Source organism: Dromiciops gliroides, chromosome 2, assembly GCF_019393635.1.
Source record: "Dromiciops gliroides isolate mDroGli1 chromosome 2, mDroGli1.pri, whole genome shotgun sequence".
Classification (NCBI taxonomy): Eukaryota; Metazoa; Chordata; class Mammalia; order Microbiotheria; family Microbiotheriidae; genus Dromiciops; species Dromiciops gliroides.
The window spans coordinates 53,268,117-53,275,183 of record NC_057862.1 but is presented as its reverse complement, the minus strand read 5'-3'; positions in this window follow the sequence as shown (position 1 = coordinate 53,275,183).

The following is a 7,067-nucleotide window of genomic DNA, read 5'->3' as shown; positions in this document are numbered from 1 at the left end:
GCCCAAAGAAATCATGGAAGGGGGAAAGGGACCCACATGTACAAAAATATTTCTAGCTGCTCTTTACGTGGTAGCAAGGAATTGGAAGTTGAGGGGGTGCCCATCAATTGGGGAATGGCTGGACAAGTGGTATATGAATACAATGGAATACTATTGTGCTGTAAGAAATGATGAGCAGGAGGAGTTCAGAGAAACCTGGAGGGTCTTGCGTGAGCTGATGATGAGTGAGATGAGCAGAACCAGAAGAACATTGTACACAGTATCATCAACATTGAGTGTTGACCTACTGTGATGGACTATATTCTTCTCACCAATGCAATGGTACAGAAGAGTTCCAGGGAACTCATGATAGAAGAGGATCTCCAAATCCAAGAAAAAAAAAGAAAGAAAGAACTGTGTAATATAGATGCTGATTGAACCATATTATTTCTTTTGTTTTGGGTGCTATTGTTTTTTTTTCTATTTTGAGGTTTTGCATCACTGCTCTGATTCTTTGTCTTGTAACAGGATTAATGCAGAAATAGGATTAATGTTATTATGTGTATATACATATGTGTGTGTATATATATATATATCTATATGTATATGTATAGAGATATATAGATATAACCTATATCAGATTACCTGCTGTCTAGGGGAGGGGGGAGGGAGGGGAGGGGGGAGGGAGGGAGAAAAATCTGAAATTGTAAAGCATGTATAAACAAAAGTCTTTACATGTAACGGAAAAAATAAAATACCTCATACATTAAATGTGGGCTCTGTTGAGGCTAAAATTCTAGCTAAACTCTAAAATATCTAATGAGTGGTCGCCAATAAATTATAAGCTTTATCAAGAGTTAGACTTTTAAGCATTTATTAAGGAGAATAAGAATTTGGTAAAAAGAGAGAGAAAGGCCTAGATTCCTATCTATTAAAGGGAGAGCGCATTTCTAGCTCCGCTCTCCACCAGCGTCCTCAGGAAAAAGCCCCAGTCAGAGCACCAGGTTCCTCCCTTCTTCCTCCCACAAGCAGACGTCACTTTCTGACATCAAAGAAAAGACGCATGTTCTTGCCCTCAAAGACCTTCACCTCATGGGCAGAGCTCTTCTACAGTAAGTCTCCAGCAGGCGGTGTCATTCCAATCATTACACCTCAGACACTTGACACTAGCTGTGTGACCCTGGGCAAGTCGCTTAACCCTCACTGCCCTACGGAAAAAAAAAAGTTTTTTTTTCATTTATCCAGATATCTAGAGACCTTTAACTCTTGTTTTTTGTTTTTTTTTTTGTTTTTGCTGGGCAATGGGGGTTAAGTGACTTGCCCAGGGTCACACAGCTAGTAAGTGTCAAGTGTCTGAGGCCGGATTTGAACTCGGGTACTCCTGAATCCAAGGCCGGTGCTTTATCCACTGCGCCACCTAGCTGCCCCGAGACCTTTAACTCTTAACCAAGAGAATGGGAGGCCTGGAGTCCACCTAGAGTGTCTGTGGCCTTCTGTTGGGTTTGCTACTAAGGGTTTACCCCAGTTCTTGTGCAATGAACAGAACCTCATCATAAATATGGACAAATGGCTATATTAATATATAAGGCTCTGGGGCATTTCCAGCAAAAGGAATCTGGAGTCAGGTAAGTTATTAGAAGAGACTTGAGAGGCATTGATAGGGGCTCTAGAATTTTAGATGCTATTTTTCCTTTTATTTTGCTTTACTGTTTTCCTGTTGTAGAAACTCTTGTACAACTGGATAACTGATTTTAATTCCTTCCTAATTCCTGGCTGTGTGACTATGGGCAAGTGACAACTTTTCTCAGCCTCATTTTCTTTATCTATTAAATGGAGAGAATAACAATAACCCACATAGGATTGTTGTCAGGATTAGAAATATGTGTAAACCTTTATACATATTTAAAAATATTTTTTCTTTTTAAAATTTAATTTTTTAAATGAACAAGCATGTATTTTCTCTTTCTTCTACCCCAAATGTGTTCAATTTCCAGAGCATGCAAAACAAATTCTTATACTGGCCATGTTAAAATATGTCTCATTCTGTATATATAAGACCTTAGCCTCTCTGTTATGAGGCAGGTAGTAAGCTTCCCTGTGGGGCCTCTGGAATCATGATTGATTATGGAATTGATCAGAATTCTTAAGTCTTTGAAAGCTGTTCATTTTTTCCCTTATTTATAAACACAGGTTTTATTTATTTTTTAATAATATTTTCTTTTTTCCCTAGTTACATGTAAAGATAATTTTTAACATTCATTAAAAAAAAAAATTGAGTTCCAAATTTTCTTCCTCCCTCACTTCCCCCATTCCCTGAGACAGTAAACAATTTAATGTAGATTATACATCTTCAATCATGCAAAACATTACCATATCAGTCATGTTGTAAAAGAAGACACAGACCCAAAGGGGAAAACAAACAAAATACAGAGTGAAAAATAGTATGCCTCAATCTGCATTTATTCTCCATCAGAGAGCATTTTTCATCTTGAGTCCTTTGGAATTGTCTTGGATCATTGTATTGCTGAGAATTGTTAAGTCATTCACAATTGATTGTTGTACAGTGTTGCTGTTACTGTGTAGTTTTCTCCTGATTCTGCTCACCTTGCATCATTTCATTTAAGTCTTTCCAGGCCTTTCTGAAATCATCCTGCTTGTCATTTCTTATAGCACAGTAATAATGCATTACAATCATATACCACAACTTGTTCGGCCATTCCTCAATTGATGAGCATCTCCTCAATTTGCAGTTGTTTGCCACCAGAAAAAGCTACTATACTTTTGTATAAATAGGTCCTTCCCTCGCGCCCTCCCCCCTCTTTAAAAAATTTCTTTGGGATACAGATGTAGTAGTGGGATTGCTAGATCAGAGGGTATATACAATTTTGTAGCCTTAAGCTATTCATTTTTTTTCTAATCTTTTTTTTGTTTGTTTTTTGTTTAGGTGATTGGGGTTAAGTGACTTGCCCAGGGTCACACAGCTAGTAAGTGTCAAGTGTCTGAGGCTGGATTTGAATTCAGGTACTCCTGAATCCAGGGCTGGTGCTTTATCCACTGTACCACCTAGCTGCCCCAGTTGTTCATTTTTTATAACATCATTATAGTATAAATTATTTTTCTGATTCTGTTCATAAAGGTCTTCCCAGGTTTCTCTGAAACTCCCCTTTGTAGTTTCTTAAAGCATAGTATATTATATTCATATTACCACAATTTGTTTAGCTATTCTCTAAAGGTTGGGTACCCCCTTGGTTTTCAGTTCTTTGCCACTACAAAAAGAACTGCTATAAATTTGGAACTATGCCTAAGTGGCTATAGAACTATGCATACCCTTTGATCCAGCAATGCCACAGCTAAGTTTATATCCCAAAGACATCCCCCAAAAGAGAAAAAGACCTATTTGTACAAAAATATTTATAGCAACTCTTTTTGTGGTGGTTTAAGAATTGGAAATCAAAGGGATGCCCATCAACTGGGGAATGGCTAAACACTGTGGTATATGATTGTAATGGAATATTATTGTGCTATAAGAAATGACAAATAGGATGATTTCAGAAAGGCCTAGAAAGACTTATGTGAACTGATGTATAGTGTTTGTTTTTGATTTTGTGGGGCAACGGGGGTTAAGTGACTTGCTCAAGGTCACACGGCTAGTAAGTGTCAAGTGTCTGAGGCTGGATTTGAACTCAGGTACTCCTGAATCCAGGGTGAGTGCTTTATCCACTGTGCCACCTAGCTGCCCCCTGAACTGATGTATAAGTAAAATGAGCAGAACCAAGAGAACATGTACACAGTGACAGCATTATTGTTTAATGTAGAACTGTGAGTGACTTAACTATTCTCAACAATCCAATGATCCAAGACAATCCCAAAGGACTATCAATGAAACATACTATCCACCTCCAAAGAAAGAATTGATACTGATTGAACACAGACTGAAGTATGCTATTTTTCACTTTCTTGTGTTTTCTTTGAATTTTCTTATTAAAAAAATGACTAATACGGTAATGTTTTATATAATTGCACATGTATAACCTATATCTGCTTACCGCCTAGGGTTCTGTCTCACTTTGGGACCACATACAAGAGCAGACATCATGAAACTAGCCTGAATCAATTTGGTTTTTCCCCAGTGGCCATCTCTGGGACAGGGATGTTGGTATTTACCAAATGCTTATAGAGGATTTTTAAATCCTTAGAAGAAAATCATTTGACAAAGCATCCCAAGTCACATCTACAGATCACCTCCCTAGTCACAGTTAGTTGTCATTTTAGACTTCAAATCAGACCAAGGACAGCTCAAGAGGAATTCTAGTCTGCTCTGTGTTTGGGTGGGTGTGATTTATGAATTGGGTAATTGATTGAAATGCCTCTGAGCTCAAAGATCCAAATCAAAATATAAAATAAATGTTTTTGACAAAGGAGGTGTGGTCTGATGTTTAAAATCTAATGTGGGAAGAATCCAGTCCATCACAGTTGATCAATACACAATGTTGATGATACTGTGTATAATGTTCTTCTGGTTCTACTCATCTCACTCATCATCAGTTCATGCAAGTCCTTCCAGGTTTCTCTGAACTGCTGCTCATTGTTTCTTGCAGCACAATAGAATTCCATTACATTCATTTACCACAACTTGTCCAGCCATTCCCCAATTGATGGGCAACCCTTCAATTTCCAATTCCTTGCCACCACAAAAAGAGCAGCTATAAATATTTTTGAACATGTGGGTCCTTTTCCCATTTTTTTTATCTCCTTGGGAAAAAGACCCAACAGTGGTATTGCTGGCTCAAAGGGTATACTCAGCTTTACAGCCCTTTGGGCATAATTCCAAATTGCTCTCCAGAATGGTTGGATCAGTTCACAGCTCCACCAACAATGCATTAGTGTTCCAATTTTTCCACAGCTTCTCCAATCTAACAGGTGTCAGGTGGTACCTAAGAGTTGCTTTAATTTGTATCTCTCTAATCAATAGTGATTTAGAGCATTTTTTTCATATGGGAATAAATAGCTTTGATTTCTTCATCAGAAAACTGCCTGTTCATATCCTTTGACCATTTCTCAATTGGGGAATGACTTGGATTCTTATAAATTCTCACCAATACAATGGAACAAGAGAGCTCCAGGGGACTCATGATGGAAAAGGCTCTCCAAATCCAGAAAAAAAAAAGAACTATGGAATATGGATGCTGATTGAACCATACTATTTCTTTTGTTTTTGGTGCTGTTGTTTTTCTATTTTGAGGTTTTTCCTTATTGCTCTGATTATTCTCTTATAGCATGACTGATGCATAAATATGTTTAATGTTGTTATGTATGTGTATATGTGTGTATATATATATATATATATATATATATATATATATATATATGTGTGTGTGTGTGTATAAAAAACCTATATTGGATTGCCTGCTGTCTGGGGGAGGGGGGGAGGGAGGGAGAAAAATTTGAAATTGGAAATCTTATGTAAACAAATTCTGAAAGCTATCTCTACATGTAACTGAAAAATAAAATACTTTTATTTAAAAAAAAATCTAATGTGGATCCTAATCTGCCCCCCCCCCCAGTTTTTTGGGGGAAACTGGCTAAGATTTACTGATAAATTCAGCAAGAATTTAAGCTTTTAAGTATTTATTAAAGAGTAACGACAACACATGGGATCCCTTAATGCCAGAAAAGTTTATCTTTTTTTTTTTTTTTTTTTTTGGTGAGGCAATTGGGGTTAAGTGACTTGCCCAGGATCACACAGCTAGTAAGTGTTAAGTGTCTGAGGCCGGATTTGAACTCAGGTCCTCCTGACTCCAGGGCCGGTGCTCTATCCACTGTGCCACCTAGCTGCCCTAAGTTTATCTACTTTCTATCTACTTTCCTCTCTTTTTTCTCTGTCTCCCACCAAGCCAAAGTCCCAAACAAAAAGAGGGACCCCCCTTTTCTCTGCTACGATGTGCCAGTTCCTGAATGAAAAGAGGAAGATCCAGTGAGACAGCTTCAGCTTCCTAGTTCCTCTCTTCCTCCCCAAAAGGGGAGGTCCTTCAAGCTGATTGGTTGAGAGTGGTCTCCTGTTGATGAAGCAGTCCACAGCTTCTGAGAACAACACTCTACTCAGGGCCAGCCAGGTGTGGTCTTGATTTAATGATTCTTAAGTAGGTTCTCAATCAGTTTCTCAGTCTTACCCAATTCAATCAATTCCAAATCAATCTTCAGGTGGGGCCCCTGGGCATCTGCCAAATCCCATTATTTTATCACAGGTGGAAAGAGCACAGAATTCAGTCAGGTTCCAGTTCCAGCTCTCAGACTTTGAAGAGCCATGTAGTCTCAGATACTTCACTTATTCTCTCTGAGATCCCCTTCTGTTCTACGATTCTGGCTCATCATAACCAGTTGGCTTAGTTATGTTTTTAAAAGCTTTCTATCCTAGGGTAAAGTAATCCTAGAGTAATTTGTCCATGAAATTAAAAAAACCACAAAAAAACATTAAGCACTTACAGTGTGTCAGGTACCATGCTAAGTGTTAGGCATACAAATAGTACAGGGTCTCCATGAGCTCCTGTTCTAAAGGGGGGAGGCAACACATAGAGAAGGGCTTAGCTGCAGGGCCAATGGCAAGATCCAAAGGTCCTGAGGGTATATTTGTAGGTCAGATGGCAATGTCTTGGGGTTTGAAGGGGGTAGTAACTAGGCAGATGGCATGGCCCAGTGATCCTCTATTGTAGTTGGTGGCTCCATACCCTACTCATCCAAGGAGTGTGAGTGGCTATGTCCATCTGACAAGCTTGGGGCAGGGATAATGGGAAAATGGAGGGAACTGACTGGCCTTCATCATGGGGCATGGGAGGATGTAGGGGGTTCTAGGTTCTTCTTCACAGAGAAGGAGTTGGGGTGGGGTACAGCATTCAGCCATGGGAGAGAAATGAAAAAAGAGGTGTGTTAGGAAGGCTGAAAGAGTAAAGGCTTGGTATCAACTCCAAATCAACTGAGATTCTAGGAAAAGTTACATGTGAGAGGCTTATGACCTCTTAGGAACTTTAAGGGACCCTACTTCTGTGATAAATTGCCTAAAATTTCTTTGCTGGGGCCCTGATGGTACAGTT